This window comes from Eutrigla gurnardus (assembly GCF_963514095.1).
Source record: "Eutrigla gurnardus genome assembly, chromosome: 16".
In the NCBI taxonomy this organism is placed as follows: Eukaryota; Metazoa; Chordata; class Actinopteri; order Perciformes; family Triglidae; genus Eutrigla; species Eutrigla gurnardus.
The window spans coordinates 13897283-13922021 of NC_139927.1; positions in this window are offsets into that span (position 1 = coordinate 13897283).

Genomic DNA, 24739 nt, shown 5'->3' on the forward strand with positions numbered 1-24739 from the left:
GAGGGAAAGAGCTGAAAATGAGAGTGAGGTAAAGAGAGGAAGAGAGAGATGAAGCCTAATTAAGAGTGCTGGGATTTATGCAAATGAGACGGTGCTGATATGGTAATCAGAGCAGGGCCATAACAGGCTGTGTGCTGTATGCTGTGTGTGTGTGTGTGTGTGTGTGTGTGTGTGTGTGTGTGTGTGTGTGTGTGTGTGTGTGTGTGTGTGTGTGTGTGTGTGTGTGTGTGTATCTAAGAGGCTGACAGCTGGCTGTGAGGAAGGTCAGAGCCAATCAGGCTCTTACTCTAATGCACACTGCCCTCTGGCCACTCTACCATCTCTCTGTGCTCGCTCTCTCTCTTCCACGGTGTCTCTCTACCCATCACCGTTATCCTTAACACTTTCCACTCATTCACTCTCTCTCTCTCTTTTTCTTTACATTTCACTGCTTGTCTTTCATGATGCATCTTGACGATGCACAAAAACTCAAACCTACACACACAATTGTTTTCACACATTTACCGATAAACAAAATTAAATACACATTTGTCACTTTCCGCCTGCCTTATCCTATATAATAAGACATGTGGGCTACGTATGTATGAATGTGGAGCCTAAAAGGGATTTGCTGCTGTGAGGCGATCAATTACTAACGTGCCAATGAGGGACAATATTCTCAGTTCTAGTTCAGTTCTTCTCCTTGTAAAAATGGACTCTGAAGTTCCTTCAACAGTCTGAGTTACATTTCAGTACACAATTCTCTATTTTAACAAGTTTGTGTCAAAAGTGGTGGTTTGACCAAATCTGAAATCAAATATGTAATATGTGTAATAATTAAATTGCATGCAACCCACACCTCATACACTTTGTTTATTAACATTCTGTTCATTCACAGCGCCTCGCTTGACAGCCACTTCCATATGCTACCTCTCAGATGGTTTAAGGGCTGCCCTCGACCAAGGACAGCAGCCAACTAACGCTCATATGGTTTTGTCAACAAAGAATCCACAAAGAATCACACAAAAAGCGCCACTTTACCAGAGATGAGCTTATAAGTTTCTTAAAAATAGACTTATAGACTACAGACATCTTGGTTGACTAAAACCAAAATGACCGATGCGTCGACAAGACGATTATTACTTAATTTCTGTACTTCCTACACTATGTAGAAGGTGGCTAAGGCTATATTAATGTGTCTACTTTCTGTTAGATTGTCTTGATAACCGTGCTATATGATCTGATACATGATTTAAAATAATATTTATTAAAACATCTTAATTATTGAACATAACAGAGAACCACAGGAATGATCTTCCTGGTTCCAGACCTCCGGATCATTGCAGACATGTATATTAAAGGTCCCCTATTATACTGCTTTTTATCAATTTCACACAGGTGTCAGAGGTCCAACAACACTGTATTCGATATGCATTGCCCCAAACCCATCCGTGGTCCTGAATTTCAGCTGTCTAAAAGTTGCTCAAATGAGCTCTGCTGAGAACAGGCTGTTTCTGTGCCTGCACCTTTAAATGCTAATGAGCGCCGTCTGTCATCGCCTACTTGGAGAGCTACGAGAGGATGCCGCTTACGTTAGCGGCAGCATGCGCCAATGTTTACGTGGATGTATCACTATGGCTCGCCTATGTAGCTCAGGTGAAGTTGCTACAAGCTAACACGAACCGTAACCGGTGTTAAAGTCTGTTACTTCAACCGGCGCATTGTCATTAAAAATTAAACGCAAACACTGTCTCTTCTGTAGCTGGGACAGAATATAAGCACTTATGTTGATTTGTACAACCAACAACAGAGCAATCTGTATGTCTAGCTCTGAGCGATGACATTGTGAAACACCGCTATCTCACTGCTATCTCAACGCAGGACACACCGAAGTTCACCTCGGTGATGAACGCCCCCTCTCTGATATCTCTTATCATTTGCTTATGCAAAGCCGAACTCCTTTCGTTACGTAACAACAGGAGCTGAATCTGAACAGCCTGTAGGAGTGCCGTAGTACCAGTGGGTGGGCTGCAGGGACCATGCAGGAGTCGCTTGTTTTCCTCATCCTGGGAGTTGACAGGCTCAGGGAGGACCAGTATATAGGTGTAGAGACCAGAGAAAACCTGTTTTTTTAATAATATGGGACCTTTAACAGCTGTTGCCCCGTTGGACAAACTACATGGCTATCTACATCTGTGAAAACGACAAATGAAATGAAAATGGCCACACAAATCACGACAAGCGTGGAGGAGATACAGGGGGATTTCTTTCACGATGAAAACAGGGCAAACTTGTATTTTTCATTTCACTGCATCTGAAGTTAACTACTCCTTTTAAGCTGCTTAAGGTGATCATATTTTCAACCCCCCCCAATCCGGGACCTGTAAATGTACGGCATGTTGATGCACACGCATAAGCATGAGTTTATGCACACATCACAGGTGTTATCATCAGGATGGGGGCCAATTATTTCAGTGCTTAGCACACCAAGGTGCAGACGTGTGGTGCATAGTTTATGAAAACCATCTGGTCACCGTAGCGATACAAAATAAAATAACCCTCCCTCACAACATGGGAAAGGCTAACATGAACACAACGTAAGACCGAATGGGTGGAAGTCGAACCAAGTTGCAATTAGGTTAACTGAAACGCACGGGTGACTTTGAAAGCCTCATCACTTAACAGGTGAGGCGATTAGAAGAACAAACCTCTTAAGTGCTGTGAATTTAAAGCAGCGTCTCCCTCATCACTCAAGAGTGTCTTCGTGTGTCAATGTGGGATTTCTGGACCTCACAAGCAGAATGAAACACAGGGCTTCTGGATAATTGTTAAACGCTCGCACTTGTGCGTGTGCAAGAACACACACACACACACACACACACACACACACACACACACAGAGAGAGAGAGAACCCAGGGCCATGTGGCCGTATCAACATATCGGAGTGTAATCCAGTTAACAGAGTATCCCAAATGACTAAATTAATCAGAGAAATACTATCTGGCCCATCTCTTTGTAATGCTTTGATGTGTGCACACAGAAAAACACACACAAGCTCGTGTACATACACACACACACACACACACACATACACACACATATAGAGGAGGAATTAGTGTGGAACATTGGTCGAACTGAGAAATTACTTTACCTGCTCTGATAATAAGGCCTCAAACCCATGGAGGGGCCCGAAGATATTATCATCAAACCGGCGTCCCCGGGGGGGCGCACACACACACACACACACACACACACACAATCATCTGTTGTATACATGGGAGCGAGAGAGATCAAAAAGATGCATTGATTCACGACTTCAGATAAAAGAAGGAGAAAAAGATCATTGCAGTGTTTCTGTTGCACCTACAAAGTCTTCAGTTACATCTCTTAATTGACGATGGTGCTTTGGAGGTACAGTAGAGGAGAGTGCACTTTTAACAGAGCTCTGACTTCCTCCTCATTCCTCCAGATGCTACAGCCGCCAACAGCAGAACAAAGGTGTCTCGATTCTGTCGTGTAGTTTTGTAACATTTGAAAGACTGAAAAAATGGTGAGAAATGTTTCATTTCAGACATTTTATAACACAATATAAAAGTGTGAAATGTAAAAGGCTCGATTTGTTTCAGAGTGAAGGCTAGTTGTTGCCTCTATTATTACAATCTTAACCCAATTATGGTGATTTTAATAACTTTGCAATCACAATCTGTCAGGATTAGGACATTGGTGATTGTCTTCTTCACTCAGACGGCAACAAACAAGATTGCCATTACTGCACAAAACACTAAAGATGTGGCAGCGGTTCTGAAAATGGGAAATCTCAAAACAGGTTATGAATATAATTCTCCCTATCAGAGAGTGAGGTACTTTTAAAGATTTTAGTTTGAATACATGGTGGAAAAACGATCGGATCTGCAGTCGTTGAGCTGAGAGGCTGGATGTGGTCAGTGTTGTGTACCAGAATGTCTGGCTGTCTGTTTTAATGGTGTTGGGATTGCTAATGGTGTGTTCCCAACTGGGGGTCTGGTATTGTTCTTCTGTCGGGTTTGTCAGGGTGCTTGTTATTTTCTTAGATTCGTATGTGTTGATTTATTGTTTCTGTAGTAGAGTAGTATATAGAACAACTTTATTGTTTAGATCAATACACTACAAGTGTCACTGGAGTTTTCTCCCGTTTCAGACCTTTTGCTTTCTCCGTGCACTTTGGAAGCAGGTGAACTTGTGCCAGTAGTGAAAGCTTTTAAGATTTACTACAATGGAATAGTTTTCTCTATATCTCTATATCCTGTGCATCCTCCACCCATGAATAAAATGGAAAAAAAGAGAAAGATCTATTAAATCATTCCCTTTATAACACACAGCATTTTATTGGTTATTTAGGAGGTTTGGGAGTTTCACACCATGTTTTAGTTTTTTCCTTTGTTTCAGTTGGTTCTTAGTGCAAAAGCTTGTCTTTTTGTGAAATGTGGCTGGTGTTGCAGGTTAGACGTGGATTGATTAATAATAATGCTAACAAAACTGACCAATGCATGGATGGGACTTAAACTTTTGATGACATGAAAGAGTTGTCTTTGTGTTTTTTGTTTGAAAAGGAAAATCTTTCCCATCTGGCCCGTCAACCTCTGTGGAACCTGTGTAGTAGTAGTGTTGTTGGCATGTAACCGCGATCCAATACTTCTGGACCATTTTGGGTTTTCCTGCGTTGATTAAAAAGGAGCATGTTAGCAGAACCAGGTGGCTTTGAGCTAAACCAATGCTCACGAGCAGAACCCCCCTCCCCCTCCCCCCCATTAAAATAATGAAAGCAATAAAAGCAACAACAACAACAATAATAAAACCTTTGGAAAACATTTCATAAACCATCAGCAGCCAATTAGAGGAGCCAGCACAGGCTGTGCTGTGCTTGTGTGTGTGTACGTGTGTGTGTGTGTGTGTGTGTGTGTGTGTGTGTTGGGTATTAGAGCGTTACAGCGCCCAGCCCGGCTGTGCCCTGCAGGCCCGACCTTCTAATCATTATCTGTCTGTCTTATTACGCTCCAAACCGGGCCACTCTTAAATAAAATATGCAAAGGTTTCTTAAATGATGACCCGAGGCTGCGCGCGCCGCCGCTGCTCTACATGCTGTTAATCTGAGAAATGCAAATTCCCTTCATCTCGCACTCGCCTTTATTAACTTTTTTGAATTTAAAATTCCACGAACAATGAGTTCTGTCAGCTTCTGAAATGATATTTTCTCTCCTCTTTTTATGTGCGCACGGAAGCGAGTTTAGAGCATGAAATTACCAGGGGAAATATGAGCGGTTTCATCTCTCCCGCACAATTTAATTGGCTGCTTTGCAATTATTAGTTTTTGCTGCTAAAGTTTTTTTTTTTTTTTTTTTACTTTACTGTTACTGTTTCCTTAAAGTGGCAGCTCACAACAGTGTTTTATTTTCCCATGTATACGTGTGTGTGTGCGTGTGTGTGTGTGTGTGTGTGTGTGTGTGTGTGTGCGCGCGTGTGTGTGTGCGCCTGCAATTCCATCGCCAACCGTTAGTCAGCTGCTCTGATTGGTTGCCTGATTCCATGTGATTTGCACACAGATTTGATATTTAGATCTCACATTCAGGGATGTTGAGAGAGGATGAGGAAACTCTTGAGCAGATATATGGATGTGCACTAACAGATGGATTGATAGGATGCTCCACTTTTTACAGCACCTGTCTTTTCCTGAATTCAATCATACATTTCAGCGTTCTCGTCCTCCAGATTTCACACACAGGAGGACATTTAATCCTCAATTTTTTTCATCATGCACCTCTTCTCCTTCCTTCTCTGTGTCCATTTTCTCTCTCTTTCTTCCTAACATTATTCGTCCTGCTCCTATCCTCCTGTCGTTCACCTCTCTTCTGTCTCTTTCTTCCTCTCACAGAATCAAACACGGCTCCAGGTGAGCGTGACGTTCTGACTTCACTTCTCCAGAGTCTAACGAAAATATTTGGAATATTTGGATCATTTGCGGTCGGGTCATGGAATAAAATGTATGCATGTTAGTCAAATATTACCTAAAGATTGATATAAATATTTACGTAAGGTATATTTTCATCAACATCATCAGTGGAATGAATCCCGAGAAGGGTCAGGTATCATTTTTGCGGCTTTAGTCGTGGTCGGGTTGAGTGGCGGCATCGGGTGAATTCAGGTGTTGGTTAATTTATAGTTTTTTTTACTGATCAACTTCATGTTGGTTCCTTTCAACCATGCTAACAAAGTTTCCCCTAAACTTAAACAAGTGATACATTGAGAGCATTTATATAGCTTCGTCACGTAAAGATAGAGCCGGGTAAAGTCTACCTGAGAATGAAGACGCTCTCCCTCTGTGTGTGTTGTGATCCACGCTTCTCTATGTTTTGTTTATGTAGCCCTATATGTAAAATCTAAATAGATTTTTAAAATGTATTTATAATTTATTCACGCAGGCACACCTTATGATTCATGATATTTGAGATTATTTGATTGTTTTTCACTAAAAATGATATTCAGTAAAAGAAGTTGTCTTATCTGTGATGCAAAAAAAAATCATTGTTTCTTCACAAAACCTAAAGTGATTTGTCATTTTAGGAGTTTTAAGTATATTTGGATGATTATCCAGATAATGTTGTGAATCACAATTATTTTGGCCATGATAATCTTGACATGACATTTTCATATGGTCCAATGCCTAAACAACAGTCTCATTCCAAACTTGAACCTGTTGACATTGTTCCTGAGAGTTGCTTATAGACATTAGGAATAGAAACCATCAGCTTATTTTTGTGTCTGTAAAATATGTCACATGAAACCTGATTGTTTTTATTTGGATGAGTTTTTTTCGCTCATCCCCACGCTGCCTGTTCCCCTCTCCATCTCCTCTGGCCTCTTTCCCCCTGCTTGGCAACGGAGAGTAATGGACGGGGTTATGAGTGGGTGGAGTTCTCAGTTGCTTTAGAGGAATAATGACTCTGAACTAATGTTGATTAGAATGAGGGAAGACGCAAACATAACGAGGGCTCGTGCCTCATTCCCCTTAATCACCTCCTTATTTACCTCTCTGCCAGAGTGTTCAATCTCAGCTCAGACTGGGAGCACTGGGAAACGGCGAGCCCGGCTCTGACGTAATACACGGAAAGATAAGTGTTTAACAGAAATCTCAAAATGTAAGTACAATATGCAACCCACGTGGACATACACCGGAATACATACCGGAAAAATAATATATATATATTGTATGTGTACAACGGCGTATTAGAAACACTGTCGGGAAAAAAATAAATAAAACGGAGCCAAGAGAGGTAGGCTATATTCTGAGATTAAAAATCGCAAATCTGCTAGTTTTAAAGTGGCAAATTTGCGAGTTTTAAAGTGGCAAATTTGTGACTTTAAAACTAGCAAATTTACGAGTTTATTATGATGCTAACAACCGGCATTTATGCTAGTTAACTTCCCATGAATGTCGCTTTTATCTTTCTAATTAATCCATCCCAACGTGCGACAACGCTTTACTAAGGTCCTTAGGGTGATGGCTGTTGATCGTTATTGTTGGTTGATTTTATATGGGCCAAATTGTCATCTTATTTGTTTTTATTGAGCGGGTGGTTTGCCTAAATTTGCCACTTTAAAACTAAAAATGTGCGAGTTTTAAAGTCGCAAATTTGCTAGTTTATTACGATGCTAACAACCGGCAAAGTTAGCTAGCATAAATGCCGGTTGTTAGCATTGTAATAAACTAGCAAATTTGCGACTTTTAATCTCGGTATTTTGCCAACCTCTCTCGGCTCCATATTTTTTTTTTTTTTTTTTTTCGACAGTGGCCCTAATACGCCGTCGTATATACGTTATATACACAAATAAAATCAGCCTCACAAAAAGCGGCCTCCCTAAAACACAGCTCAAGTTTCTATTTATCATTGATCCCAGAAGAACATTTTACTACTAGATATTGAATTTAAAAGTGATATTTTCACCTTTCAAATTGATCAAATTGAGCTCATGATACAGTTACACTTATTTACATGATAGGTGTCACTGCTCCCTTCAGTTATATGTCATACACATTAAATACGTGAGATTTGTTTGCTTAGAAGTAAAACAGTGAAAGGGTCGATTGTGTTGTTTGATTTCTATCCTCTAAATTACAAACCTGAAGCTTTAGCAATTGAATTAAAAGTTAAAACTGCTGCAAACCCATCAACTCAACCTGATGAATAAAAGGAGAGGATGATGATTTTCCTATTTTTTAAGACAAACACTGAAATTGAACTGCAGAGTTCAGTCTCATTTTGGTTCCCAAACGACGTGTACACAAACCCACACCATCTCTGTGCCGAGTTGTAATTTCACTCAAGGAACATTTGTTTCATTTTCACTGCAACACCCCCACAATTACAACGCTACTCTCATCAAACTCTTCCCATTGTCCTTGGCACACAATTGCTGTACTTCAAAGTAGTTTTCCCACATCACCTCCTCCTCCTCTTTCTTCCCCACAATCCATTTTGTTTTGCCGTCAGTGTTCAGTAAAAGAACTTGCAGGCTGCTTTCAGACGTGCAGAAGATGCTGACGCAAATTTATTGCAGCGACACAAAGCAATGCTTTCTTTCCAAATACTTTTGGAGGAAGAGTGAGCACAAGTATAGTTCAAGCATAAAAAATAATAATAATAATAACATTTTAGAAATCTTAAAATCATCTGCAGATGATCAACAGCATCACAACATCTGCAGTGTTGTCGCCATGGAAACAAATTAACAAGTGCGTGCAGAGGGTGCGTGTGTGTTTGTGATGGATTGTTGTAATGCTGAATGGAAGAGCAATTGATTATGCCCGCCGGATCATTGCCAGAAGTGCAGTGCATTGTGGGTGATGGAGAAGGAGGTGTGACACCTGCACTCGCATGCAAACAAACATTTACACACACACACACACACACACACACACACACACACAGATTTATCTATCCTGTGATATTGTTGGTATTGAATAATTCAATGATTTTATCAGACCCAACCACAACAAATGACTTAATTATGCTAATCTGAGCCAGAAACTCACTGAAAGTGTGTGTGTGTGTGTGTGTGTGTGTGTGTGTGTGTGTGTGTGTGTGTGTGTGTGTGTGTGTGTAGGATTGACAGGAGCCTACGGGCTTCAGCACCGAAACGCTGATCTGGAATTTCACATCCTTATCCCGAAAGCCCTAGGACACACACACACACACACACACACACACACGCACACACGCACACACACACACACACTCACACACACTCTCACACACACACACACACACACACACACACACACACACACACACACACACATTGCCCGAAGAGCCACCGGGCGATTAGCACTACCCTACCTAGAGTCTTTTGATTTGCATAGCAAGTCAGATGGAATTCATATCAGTGTGCAGCAAGTGTGACACACATTCACTCACTCACACTCACACACACACACTCACATACTGTACACACATACATAAGAGTATGCACAAGCTAAACACCCACACACAGTGTGTAAAGTGAACACAAAGCAGTTGTGAGTGCGTTGCTGGCTCCTCAGTGAGGTTATAATTCAGCATGATGGACTGTCTGTGTCTGCAGCGTATCACCCAGGGCGACACACACACACACACACACACACACACACACACACACACACACACACACACACACACTGACAACTCGAAGATGAACACCAACCTGCTCGACACTGACAAAAGAAAAGCAACTACGCGTTTTTAATAGCACTGCATTTTTCTTAGAATGCACACCGCGGCGACGGAGAGCTGAAGTCGCATCATCGCGAGAAAAGTTCAGTTGCTTGTTTTCAAACTCATCACGGATACCAGTGTCTTCCCACAGCTGTGGCCATTAGCTGATATTTGCTCCTTTTTAAGTTTTGAGCCATCAAACCAGACCTCTCAAGAGCCTCCAAGAGACCTTATAGACCGTCATAGAAACGCTCCAGCTGACCCATAGAAAGAGCCCAAGGGGTTTTGGTGGTAAAAACACTTGAGCAGCCCTTAATCATTAGGTCCCACATTTCTTCTTACTTGACTAACATCCAAATCCAGAGATACCTTCTTTCTTTTGTTAATGTGGGAGGCGGGGTTAAAAGAAATGCTAGTGCGCTTGCTCAATGGGCTCACGGATGAGGAATATCCAGGTAATTTTATAACCGTCAGTCGAGGCCAATTTGACTTTATGTGCCACTGAGCAGCTTTAATGGGAATGAACTTGGCTGTGCCACCGACACCGTGTCCAGTTCTCTTTATACGTCCACGATCTGATGGCTCATGAATTACTATGTTAACTTAAAAATAATAACCCTGTGTCGATTGATTGCCACGCTGGTGTATGTGGTACAAATACAGGAACTCCCATCGGCAGACCACTCAATGTAGTGTTTAACTAAAGGACAATATTCAGAGATATTGCACAACCTTTGCTTTCACGAAGATAACTAGAACAAGGAGAGGAAGTAACACGATGTAGGTTTAATAAAATCATTGTTTATGTAAAAATGTGACCAAATAATCAGCGATACTAAAAAAATCCATCTGAAAATCAAAAACCGTGTGTAGCGGCAGAAATTCCGAGAGTTCGTTTTTTTTTCTTCCTCTACAAGTAAGATGCACTTTGACAACAACTCATTTGTATTGTTTTCCTGTCAAAGATCCAGCGTTCCCTCAGTCCAGTACATCGTATACACCAATAGTCCCGCAGCACAGGCCAGACACAAACACTACATTTGACGGAGGCCATGAACAGTTTTATGGAAAACAGCTGTGTTGAATCTGTTCAAGCCCTTTTTCTTCTTTTACCTCATGAATGAAATTTCCCATGCTGCACTGCTCCAGGCTCTGGCACATCTAGGAGGTAGAGCGCTCTCTCTCTCTCTCTTTGTCTCTTTCTTTAATGCCTTCAACCACCTTATTGCCGTTCGTCAATTACTGACACACATTTTGGCAACAAACACACCATTAATTGAAACATTTAATTAGCATTAAAACCAGCAGTAATTAACACCTTTTCTCCAGCGCTCTCTGAGCCGGGCTCAAATTCTATTAAGGCTCTAAGCGGCTCACCATTTCCCTGCTCTGCACTGACTTTTTTGTAGCATCAATAGATGTGTGCGTGTGTGTGTGGGTGTGTTTTTATGTGTGCGCACACTCGGCCCCAGGTAAGGGGCCTCCGTGAGGAGTCGAGCACCAAGGCCAGGCCTGCTGGGTGCCCAGGGGAGAAGAAGAAGAAAGGCGGTCGAGAGAGGCGAGAGAGAAAATGAGGGAGGAGGTCAAGATGGGAGAGAGGGGAGAGCACATTGAAGTGGGACGAGGTAGAAATAAGGTGGGAGGCAAAAGGAGAGGCATGAATGAGGGAGGGAGGAGAGAGGGAGCGGTGGAAGAATTAAAAGGAGAAGGAGGGCTGGCGAGCCAGTGAAGAAGAAGAGGAGCGTGTGAAAAGACGGCGAGAAAGAAATAATGGTGACTGTTTGAAGACATACACACCGTGAGGATTAACCAACACCCGTGTGTGTGTGTGTGTGTGTGTGTGTGAGAGACTGTTTAACATACGGCATGTGTTTGCACATACTCCTGTGTGTGTTCTCGTGTGTGTGAGGCCTACTTGGAGCCAAAGCAGGGGCCTGGATTAGTTGCATTTGCCAGGGCTGGGGGGCAGGATTAGCAGGCCCGGGCTGCTGTCTGACGCCGCTCTGCCACCACTAATGGCATTATTAATAGGCAGCTAAAAAATTCATTAAAAAATCTATTAAAAATAAATGTGTTTTACATAAGACTTTGCCCCAGGTAGAAGTGAGGGGGGGGGGGAGGCAGGAGGGAGAGAAAAGGGGGGAGAGACAGAATGGGCGATTGTTAGCTTTGAGGTCAGCTGAATATCACAGTTAAGCCTCAGCAGAGAGGAGTAAACACACCAACACTCGTTTGACCAGAAACACGCCGGTGTGGGATAATGAGGTCAGGCCAACAAGGCGTACAGAGCTGACGTGGAACGTCCACAAGCCTCAAAGTGCACGACAAACACACGTCTGCAGCAGCTGCTGCTTGCTGTCAATCTCCCTGTCAAACACTTGGAACACAGGCTGAGGAAGAAACGTGAGAAGATCCTTTCAGTCCATTGGAAATGGAAATGGGATAATGTAAAAAAATAGAAACATTTATTCATATATATACACAACTATATGAATAATTTGTTTTTGCAGCTTTACATGGCATCCTTATATTGTATCACTCGGACCAGATATTTTAAAATATAGTATAGAGAACCTATTAAAAGCATTATAATTGAAAACTCTTCTTTGAGTCATTTTCTAAAGGAACACTGAGTTTGTACTCCGTATGCGACAATCAATACAGCTTTACATGAACACCCATGACCATATATTCATATTCTTCCACACCGAGCTCACTCTCACACACTGCGGCGCTCCAAAATATTGTCATTATCAAAGAATTTAAACTGGTTCCGGTGAGTGAAATGGTCGAGGCTTCTTATCTGAGAGACGAGGACGAGCAGGTTAAAGGTGTGGAGGTTCTCCTTTGTGTGCGCCCTGGGGACAGTTAACCAAATCAGATTAACAACAATGGCTGTGTCAAAACACACACACACACACACACACACACACACACACACACACACACACACACACACACACACCAATATGAAAGCATGCACCGGGGCCCTTTAACACAGCTGCTGGGTGAAAACTCTTATCTTTGCAATGTACATTTTTCAGGAATTGTTTATTCCGTGTTACATGCGATCACAACCAGTCAGCATCCGATTACAGCTGTCAGTCAGTGAAGACTGACCCCCCCACCCCCCAACTGTGCAGCTCTCAGTGACCAGTGATATTTTAATGACGACCGTTGAAATAGGTATATAACACTTTTCTTTTATTATTTGAAAATTAAGATACATGGTTGTATTCCTGTTCCAAATTACTTCGTTAAAATCAGAAAAAATTCATTTGGATTAACAATACCAATAAATATGTCGGGATATGAAAACTTAATACCATTACACTTCAATTAATTTGAAAATATGTTTTATTTTCAGCCGATAATCTCTACTTTCTGACTGAAACACATAAATAAATACAACATGATGCCGTTGCTGATGTTTCAACATTCAAACGTGTGTTTTCCTGATAAAACCAGAGTAGAGTTGGGGGTAGGGATGTTATATATAATAATAAACCGTTAACCTTCAAGGTCGGTCCACCTTAAGTGTTCCTGAGCAGCCAGAATCGTTGCTAACACCCTTCACTTTAATCATCAGCTGGCTGACAAGCAAAGCACAGGAGCTAACTTGTGTCTCCTCACAGGTATTGATGAGTTGTGATATTTGATTACTGAAATAAACCCACGCAGCATTCAGCTGTAATGTTACTACTGACTATATTCTCATCATACACTGTCTCTCTCGACCAGACACTCGCTAGCATTACATCGGGGTTGCAACACATCGGAGGAAACCCTGACAGATTATTCCAGGCAGACACACAGCTGACAACGTCACAGCTGAATGAGTGGAGACTCGCTGGGACTCTGTTTAGCTGATAAATGATGGATGGAACATGTTTGTGCAGCAGGTTTTTGTTGCAGCTTATTGGGCTCAACTGATTAGAGGTTATCGTTGCCTTTGTGGTATCGAGTGTTGTTGTATCAAAGTAGTATTACAAGTACATGAGCACAGTACGGTCCCGATTCACGGTACGTGCATCCCTACAAATATTGCCTTTTTTAAGTCAATGTTCTACCAGTTCTTCATGAGGAAAGTGACCAACATGACAAAGGAGAAGGTATAGGCACAAATATGCACCTACAGATGAATTATCAGACCGTCATAAAAGAAGTTATGATGATCACAAAAATAATATATATGAACTATGTGCATCTCAGTGAAAATACATTCAAATGGACGATAAAGTATAAAATTACAACACCCCACAATATTCCAGCAGACCACAACACAACCACTTGTGTTGCTTGGAGGTCAAAGGTCAGGACCTAGACCTCTCCCCCCACTTCACACAAATGGCCCAAACCAAACTTTGTCATGCTTTGCCGTAGCAAAAGGCAACAACGACATGGAATAAATCATAACAAACAGGACTATTGTTATGTCTGACAGCGGTCGGTTCAAGCACATGTTTCGCTGAAACAGTGGGAGGAACACCAGCGTTATGGAGCGACCAATGAAATGAAAGAAGAGATAGTGACATAACCTTCTACCTGTGTTCAGCCCGTTTCCAGGCCTCTGGATGGCCACCCATGCATTCGATGGAAGAATAAGCAATCAATAGGCAATCAGAGATTTGTAGGCACGATTCCGAGAGTCACCTACCTGTACAAGATCATCAAATATGGCAACGGACAAATTGACACAAAATGGCAACGAGCATGGCAAGATGAGCTGTAGCTCACAAAACAATATACAGTCACAAACTCTTGAAATCAACATTTCATCAATGAGAAAACACCATTCAAACCACTGCTGCAGCGTCTGCATCAACTGAAACCAGCATCAATATATATATAATCAGAATCTAAACATCTGTGATCTATCTCTCTAAGCTCAGAGGTTTCTGAAAGTGGATATTTCACTGATCCATGACACTAAACCTCAGAGATTTAACACAACTTCGGGCTAAAACTGAACTTGCCCTCACATCATCCATCAAATGCGTGTTGGGTAGATATCACAAGGTGATTAAGAACGCGTCAGCAAGGGGAATCAGAATCAGAGCCGGAAAAAAAAAGTCAAACGCAACTTACCGAATTTGGGCGAGGAAGGGCAGAAAGTAGACGGCAGGAAGGAGCACCTCCCGCTGTGCCGAGAAAAAAGACAGCAAAAAGTCAGCAACATTCACACTCAAAGCAAACATCAAACATCATCAAACACACAGAATGAGACACTTTGATCTCCCTGGCTCCACAGGAAGCCAGCATCTTTAGAAAATCCTCCAAATGTAAATTAATTTACTACAGAAAGAGATCCCGAGGCACTGGTGTGCAACCGAAACAGCAGACATCAGAGGGTTAAACCCAAACTCTGCAGCTCAGCCCACAGAGACAGTTCAGCCCTGGTGAGTTCATGTTAACTCCCCCCCCCCAATCCAACAGCCAAACTAACACGCATGACAGGGTTTTACATTACTCCCGAGTCCATTACCAAACACGCAGGGAATCTGTTTGTGTTGGCGTCTCAGCTCATCGTTACTGACATCGGCAAAAACGGTTTGTCCTCAGCAGGCCTCGTTTCCAGCAGAGGGCCTTTTTTGAGCGCTGAATGTTGGATGAGAATCTAAAGAAGACTTTGTCTGCAGGCTTTTTCACTGATACTTCACTCATCTTGTAGTATCATTGTATTTCACGCTCAGCGTTGCAACAAAGACTTGTCAGTGTTTTTACAGCCATGAAGGAGCGGCCCACATAGAGCCAGAGACCAGTAGGCCGAGCACCACAAGCATGTAACTGTCTATTATTGTATGGCACTGTGAGCAGGTTTTTCATTTAGTAGCGACCAATATTGAACTGTAAACACAACAGGTTAGCAAACATTTCCTTGTCCACACACCCAGAAGACACTGAGCAAGCATTGTCATTCATTTAACTCCAAATGAAAACCTTAATCTTTTCTGTCTACAATGAATTTCATCCAAACATTATCCTTGCAGTTTACATTTATCTGTTGTTACCCTTTGTACATGATATATAACGATGCTATGCTAATTACTCCTGTTTAAGTTTATTCTCACCTTATTACTTTTTAAGTGTCCGGGCATACAGTTCTTCTTCTTTGGGTTTTTACAGGAACTGGCAAAAGATTCTGCAATGGATCCCATGTGTTTTATACACTTCCTGGTTCCACCATGTTTGAAGAGCAAGAGGGTGGGGGTGGGGGGTTCTAATTATGTTTTATATTAGGGGTTTCAAAGTCTGGGACTATGAGCATCCTCTCAGACAAAGCTTGGAAAAGGTGGCCACTATTTGATTTGAGGGTCAAAATTGTTTCAGATACAAACATTTATTTTGCAAAAGTGTCTGTTTGTCTGGTTGTATTGTGAGCTCCCCCCCCCCCCCCCCCCCCCCACAGGTGGTTCATTCCACTTACAAGCAGGGATATGTGTATAAAGGGTCCTCCTCAATACCTGATCTGTAATCGCTCTGAACACTCAGGAGCTGTGCTATGCCAAAATGGGAATCCAGAAACAATTTAGGCCGAGATGAAGGAAAGGAAACCCATTTGCAAGTGTAAGATTTACTTATAAGAATTAGATGTATTTGTTAATAGAACTCAGCTTAGCCATTCAAAATTATGTAGTGGCCTTTACATTACAGATCAAACCAAAAAGGAGCTCTTTATTGAAGTGACCTGAAGTCCATGTTACCATCTTATTGAGTCTCATGAGTTTCACAACATAAATCCATGCATCATACCAGTAATTAAGTGGGTTGATTGATAAAGGGCCTATATCTAATATACAAAGCAGGTGTTTGACCCATGAGAACATTGAAAACATTGAAACTGCATTTTGTTGATAGTGATATCTTTAGAATGGGGGCGGCCAACAGCTCTTTGCCTACACACGACTCTTCAAATCACATTCTGATATTTTTAATTGTTGTTTTTAATTTAAAAATATATAATATAAATATAAATACAATGATTTTAGAGCAAATAGCCTGAGTTGATGTGACGAAATCTTACGCTTTGTGGAGGGCCAATTTATCAGTAAATAAATAAAAAACATTTTCATGCTCTTCATGTGTGCAGGGAGCCAACAGGAAGTCCTCAGGCTAGGCCACAGACCAGCGATGAAGCCGTATCCAGTATCCAGCAAGCAACTTTGGTTGGAATGAATAACAGTTCCCTTCATACAGCCATTGTCTGGATTGACTTCACATCATGACAGGTAAGCTCACATTCAAGAACGTCTCGTTGGAATATTTTTATTTAGATAATGTGAACCAAAGTCAACATTTCTGGCTGATGTGCAAGACTTTCTTGTATGGATCGAGTTGTGGCGACACGCAAGGTGAACCAACCCATGAAATGATGTATTCTCATTGCTTTTTAGTAGTTAGTTTGGTTTTGTTGTGGGTGTATCTGTGCTTGACATTATGTGACTAGATGCCACCTTTCCTGGGATGTTATCATCTGACTGGTTGGCCACACCTGCCTTGGGCTGATCGCCAGTGTCTTTTAATGAGCTGCTACCACAGTTAGGGAAAATGTTGGCTTTGTACTTTTCTGCAAACCACGGACACGTTGAACGATGAAATAAATGACTTTAATTGAAAGGGTGTGTGGTGTGATAATGAGTATAAAGTAACGCAAGAAAGTCTTGAAAGGATGGGTGGGAGTGGTAGTGTATGGGGAAAACAAACACAGGACTTTCACCTAGGACACCACTGTTTGTATCCCATGTTAAACCAAAACTAAATGTTGATTTAACCCATTCCACATAACGTTTTCTTCTTAACCAAGTAAAGCTGATGCAAATTCATATTCATGTTCTGTTTTTGGTTCAGAAACTTTATTGAATGTAATCGATGATTGGCAGAAACACACAATGCCAACATTTCTCCTGGCGACTTTATTGTACACAAAACAGGTGATATGATACATTAAAAAAATAAAGAATTTGGGAGGAAATGGGTGAAAGTAGAAAAGACATCAGAGCAGAGTTCCAGACAAAACAGCTTCACTTCACGTCACATCACCTCCAGCGGGATTCCAGCTGAGGAACGCTCGGCATGCCGTCTAAACATCCTTCAGGTCACGGTCAGGCGTGAGCTTATCCTCTGCTGACTGACATGCTTGTCTTTGCCCTGTCAGTGTAGAATAGCTGGTAAATGTGAGAGCAGGACTCTGTCTCTCTCTCCTATAGCTCTCCTTCACACGGAGAGACACGCCGGGGCCCCTCGGTCCCTCCAACCTGCCTCGAGGTCCTATAATCTTTTTACAATGTGTTGAAACAGAGCAATAAATCTGTTAGCTTACAATCTAATTTCCCTGGCCTTTTCCAGAAATCCTCATAAACTTTTGGCGCCCCCATTAACGGCCCTATTGAATCAGAGCGCTTAATCTGCTTCCAGGTGAGGGGTCAGAAAATGAATGCTTTGAGATCCATCACGCTGACGGGAGGAGAGAAAACTGGGCGAGGGAGAGCGCTGGGGAAAAGGGCAGCATCTCTTCCTCATAGGTCAATAGCAGCCAAGAGAGTCAGTCATTCACTTTTTCCCTCAGCGCCGCTCTCATTTTCCATTTAATATGGACATCCAATTAATGTGAGCACGTCTGGGGCGGCTCGGATCCCCGTGAATTATGGCCCATCATCCCCCCAGTTATGGCGGGAGGAGAGGAGAGAAGAGGAAAGGAAAGGAGAGGAGAGAAGGAAAGGAAAGGAAAGGTAGGGGAGAGTGGAAAGGAAAAATAAGGAAATGAGGAAAAGAGACGAGGGGAGGGAAGGAAGGAAACGAGGAAAGAAGAAGAATAAAGGAAAAGGAGAGAAGAAACAAGGAAAGGAGAAGTTGAATAAGGATAAGAAGTGAAATGAAATGATGAAAGCAGAGGGAATGATGGAGGCTAAAACTAAAAGAGAAACAAGATGAAAGGAGAGAAAAGGAAATGATGGGCGAAAAGGGAAACAAGCAGAGGAGAGCTTTTTCCAGAATTAGAGATAATTGATTGGTTGTTGGGGCAGCAATGGCTGCTTCTGATTGGCTGCTAGGAGGAAGAGCCAGATTAGATTCCAAAGTGAAGCGACAGACACCTGAGCTGAGAGTGTGTGTGTGTGTGTGTGTGTGTGTGTGTGTGTGTGTGTGTGTGTGTGTGTGTGTGTGTGTGTGTGTGTGTGTGTGTCCAAACAGCATTACACCAGGGCCTGTGATATTAAACCTGGACATCAGCACCTTATTGTCGCAGCAACATGGATTTATCATTGTACCTCATTATCCAATTAACACCATGTGGGCCTGCGGCTAAGCACACACACACACACACACACACACACACTGGACCCTCCTCTTTGTGTGTGTGTGCGTAAGATGTTGGCTTCAACAAAACTTTTAGCTCTGCTGCCAGCTGTTAATCCATTAAACTTTCCCGTTTTGACATTCATGACACAGAAACAAGACTCCTGGTCATTAGAAGGCAGGGTTCACATTAACATTTAAATGACTAGCCACACAGTAGTTTCACTGGCCACAATTATTGTTGTTGGGGAATTCCATTTTATTTTACTGAAGTTGACTTTGGCGTGCTACAATTAACTTGAAGTAAATTGACAACTATAAACACCCAAATTAAACCTACATAAGATATAGAACGCCACAGAGGTTGTGTTTACTGCAACACTGTCCTAAAGCTTCCCATGTACATTTCGTGGTCCTTTATGGATTACATTTTTTGAGATTCACCCTTCTACTGCTGTACGTCCTACAATCAGGGATTTGCTTGGCATTTTGTGCCCAATCGCCACTTTTCGTTGAACTGTCTTTTTCTTCTCCTTTGTTTCTCCTTTTGTTTTCGGTTACATCATCAGGTTCTCTCTCGTGTGTTTCCTGCTCTCCGGGTTTCATTACACCTGCTGTGTGCCGCCTCATCGTAGCCTCGTAGCTTCTCCCACAGGTGCTTCGTGTTCAGGTAGTCGGTCACTGGCGTCCAAGGCAGTAAGCCTAACACGAGTGGACATACAAAGACTAAGCAAACGGTGTGTGCAGGAAGTGCTCATGGGAAATGTTGGATTGTATGTATTTTATATCTCACGATCAACTATTTTAAAGCTTTAGAGAGCTCTATATAGTACTCCACTTATTGTGTTCACACTCTAACGGGGGCCTGCAAACACACATTCACACACTGAAAGCATGGAGTCGGTCCTCACGGAAGCTTGGCATGCAGGGCTCAAAGTGGTCCGATTGAAATCTTAAGCGGCGAACAGAGAATGAAAAGAAAACAAACTAATAAAGAGCATATCAAAACATGGGTCATCCCTATATTTCCCCAGATTTGGAAAACGTTTCAGCCTAAATTGAAAAAAATGTGCATTTCATTAAATGCTAATATCTGAGGGGAGCTCTGCAGACTCTTTCTGATTGTGTCTCTGCTTGCAAATAAATCTCTCCCTGATTTTGGATGAAAATACAGGAGTTATTGCAAGGATAAGCAAAGTATCCCGGCGCAGAGCCCTCTAAATCCTGATGTCAGATGTTTTATTATTAAAACTCAACATTCGGTCCTCTCTTTGCAGTTCTCTGAGGCTCAAAGCCTGAGAGAGAGAGATAGATGGGACAGGCTGGAGTCGCTGCTAATGCCAGAAACAACGGACAAACATCTTAACTGATCGACTAAACACCAATGAATATGAGCTGTCAATAGATACTATGAAAATACAATCCCAACCAGAAAATGAAATGCCTTGTATCTTTTGAAGTACAGTACGTTTTACACTTTATTTGATGAGAGGCAGACAGGAAATAAGGGGAGAGCGGGGGATGAGTTCCCTGACTCTCCGGACATTGCTGCAATGTGGTATGCATCTTGCATCACTACTGTCTTGCACGTCATTTTCAAGATTGCAGAATATCAAGCTGTAAAAAAAATAAAATAAAACAGCCTGGATGATATTTTCCTTGTGGCGAGTCGTACGAAATTGATCTATTTTATATTATTTCCACCGCCGTCATAAAAGAAATTCTGAATGCAAGTGTTCCAATGGAAACAACTTTAAAGAACAGACCCTTTTACCGCCGTCGTCATCAGAAATATGTGTCTCATCTCGTCAGCTGAGATCAGCTCCGGCCCCCTCTAGGATAAGTGGTTAGAGATGATGATGGATGGATGGATGGATGATGTTCATTGCAACAATAAAATGCAGGCCAGCTATGAGATATACTTTTAATACATTTAAAGTTCTGATTGTTACTCTAGAAAAGATGACTAAAAAGAAGAAAACGAGAGAAATCACATTAAAAATCATTTTTTCTGTGCATGAGGTCTGAATAAGTATCGCAGCCTTGGAGGAAGCTGGATGGGACCACAGTTGAGAGTGTGTGTGTGTGTGTGTGTGTGTGTGTGTGTGTGTGTGTGTGTGTGTGTGTGTGCGTGTGTGTGTGTGTGTTGACAGTGTGTGTCTGCACGGCATCGTAGCCGTGTTTTTAGAGGCCTAATGTTTCCTGACATCTCACAGTTTAAGTATCATAGAGGCAGAATGATCGCCCCTGGCTAGCGGGAAAGAGACTGCCTGGGGCCTTTCGCTCTGGGCAAGAGTGTGTGTGCACGAGTGTGTAAGTCAGTTTGTGTGAGTGTGTAAATCAGACTGTGTGTGTGTGTGTGTGTGTGGTGAAACAGCCTTTCAACATGCAATATTCTCTGTGTCATCAGCTTAAACAGCTAAACAGGGTGTTCAAGGGAGAGAGGAGGATGACAGGATGAGGGAGAGTAAAAAAGAGAGAGATGGAGGTAGAGGGAGAAAGCTCTCATGGCCAACACGCAGTCACAGCGCCTGGCTCCTCTTTTAATGAAGGGAGAAATGAAGATGAGGGATGAAGGAAGAAGAAGAAAGAGGAGGAAAATCCTTGTGTTAAGTCGACTCTTATTATCTCATTTTGCCTCCCTCGTTTTCTTTGAGCGTGTGTGCCTGCAAAGTGTGCTGCAATCTCCATTAGCGGCGACGCCGAGAGAGAGAGAGAGAGTTGTGGTGTTAAAAAGTCGTTCCTGAAATAATCAAGCAGATTTATAATATTCAGCGCTAAATTATTCAAGTGTTTAAGGCTCAGAAGTTTGAGCAAATTGCTGCTTATTTCTGCCTTTCCTCCTGTTTTAAGTGCAGGAAGCAGAGTGGTAACGATGTGCACCGCCAGGCCTGAAGCTAGCTACTGTAGGCCTGGACATGAGGTCTGATCTCCTCTTATTAGCACTCCCATATTCTGCTTTTATAGTTCTTTAAAGGTTAAGATCTCCAGCTCATACGTAAAGGAAATTCACACCAGAGACCTGAGTGTTATTCTACAGATTATCACAATGCAATTGTTGCAAAAAAAAAAAAAAAAACATGGCTCTTTAATATTCTTAATGCCAGTGTAGGTTAAAGCTGACAGCGTGGCTAATAGAAACACAAAGCGATACCTTACAGATGTATTATTAGGACACAGCCGCAGTGGCGTTTTGGCCTGTAGCTGCCAGCGTGCCGGAGAGAGTGAGAGAGGGTCTGGTACAGTAGTGTATAATGGTGTCTAGTGTGAGTCCACACAACAGATGAAGTCATTTCACACTCGTCTGTGAATGAAATGAGAGACCGGCGATACCATCTCCCCTCGCACCCGCTCTCTGCCAGCCGAGCTTTTGATCTTCCCGAGCGCTGCTGAAATGATCTTCTGTCCGAGTTTTTTTTTTTTTTTTTACAGCGAATCAGTGCCGGACAATTCTCTCCCTCTGTCTCCATTTTCTGTCTCGCTCCGAAAACTAGCCGAGCCAAGAGTTCAAAGCTGGGGCCCAGATGAGATGAGCACCACTCCCAAGGAATTACATTAGAAGCCTGACTGTCCGATGCGCTGGCACACAATACATCAGAAAGGCAAGGGAATATTTTCACGTCTTGAAGATGACCATATAAAGGGCTGAGAGTGTTACTGCAACACCTCAATTCCTTCGGCATTGACCTGCATCCTCGTCAGCCGGCCTGTGATTAGGTGGAACAAAAACTAGGTGATCTCGTATCACGGTAACATAAAAGTGCCGAATGTCATCTGTTTCCATTGCACATGCAGCAGAAACAGAAGAAAGTTCGATAAAAAAGCACCAGCAAGGTTTTGCGTGGGCGCCGCAGAAACTAGCAGTGAACACAGAACTAACATATCTCCTTTTCAGGTGTCATGGCAACATATTAGCAAGCAGATATTCACACATAGAGTAGTAGACACACATTCACTTGAAGTTGTGTTTCTGACCAGCTGATGAATGTGAGTCCAGCATTCGCTCTCTTCTTAGCTCTATTTTGGTCTCCACCAGCTCCAGAGGGACATATCGGACTCTTTAACTGCTACATGCTTCATTAAGTTGTTTGCTGCTGAGCAGGTAATTAAAAAATCTGGTTTATTATGACAGTCTAAATGTCATTGTTCAAATAATAATAATTTCTATTGTTTATGATAAGATATACACGCAGGACTTTTAATGATGCCTAATTCCACAGTTTGGACTAACTTCAACCTCCACTTAAGTTTTTTGTTTTATTACAGTTTTGTAAAGCTGGAGGTTTGTTTTAAAACCGGTATGATCGTCTGACTCTTTGTGTTCCTTGCACCTGTTGTACTTCTTATTTTAGCAATGTTGTCAGATCAGTGATTGTAATCCTGGCCAAAACTAAAACGATAAAACTGTAATTTCCCATTAAATTTAGAGGTTAGTGAGTCAATAAAAAGTTGTAACGAGGAGGAAGAGAAGGGGGAATTAGCCAATGCACACACACACACACACACACACACACACACACACACACACACATGGAAACACACTTCCTGCGTTCGTGTGGAGTGAAAGCAACACGCAGGGAAGGAGAGTCGAGCCATGAATCATGACTATTATCATTAGGTTAAGCACCAACCAACCCCAAAGGCAGTGAAAGCCTCTGTGGAGAAACAGTACTCTAAATGAGCCTGATTATTATTATTGTCCTCTAAATGAGAGTGATTAGTATTGATGTCTAAATGAGCGCTGAGGTTATTATTGCCCTGATAATTATTATTATTATTATTATTATTGTGGTGTTGTGGTGGCGTTATGAGAGGCAGGCTGCCTCGCTCATCTTCGCTTCATTCACTTTTAATTCCACAGGCTGCCTCTTTTACCGACAGCGGTGCCACATGGCCGCTGTGACACACGCGCTTGCATACAAATCAAATTTGGAAGAAAAAAAAATTCAAACCTACAGGTCATTTACACTGGTGTAAATGCAGTGTGTTACATCCGTAGGTGCACGTGCACAAATAAACACTTTTATGCACACGCTGCACTAACCTGGAGGAAAGCTGCATGTGGCGATGGAGCAGATGGAGGCAATTCCCTGCTTCTCCCTGAAACAGAATAAATAAATCATCGTTACATCTGGACACGTAACGGAACCAGCTGAAAGGAACATTGCATATGTTAATTCAGTTACCGTGATCCACGTGAGGGGCCCGCCATCCCCACCGTGTTGTTATTGGAGCTAATCGCTGCAGCTAATCGGTGAGTAAACACGGCTGCTTTAGCACCGGGAATGTGTTGTACTAGTTTATTGTTAAAAACATGAGTAAAATCTTCCAAACTCAGAATATTGTTGTACCTAATGATTCATTCTAAGCAGTTAGAGTTAAATTATTTGGTTTTGATTTGCCTGTGTAAATGGAAGTGAATGTGTGTGTGCGTGTGTGTGTTTGTCTGTGTGTGTGTGTGTTTGTTTGTGTGCGTGTGTGTGTGTGTGTGTGTGTGTGTGTGTGTCAGGGTGTCAGGACAGCTGTCAGATCACTTCACTGATTGGCCAATGTGACAGACATCAGAAAGTGCCGTGGGAGGAGAAAGGAGGAGGCGGGCTGCCCAGCTGTCAATCACTGCCAGTCACAAGTCCAGCTCAGGCAACAAAAGCATCACCTGGGCCCCCGCACACGCACACACACACACACACAACCTTTTAAAGCCCACATGTACAAACATAATCCATAAATCTCTGTGCAT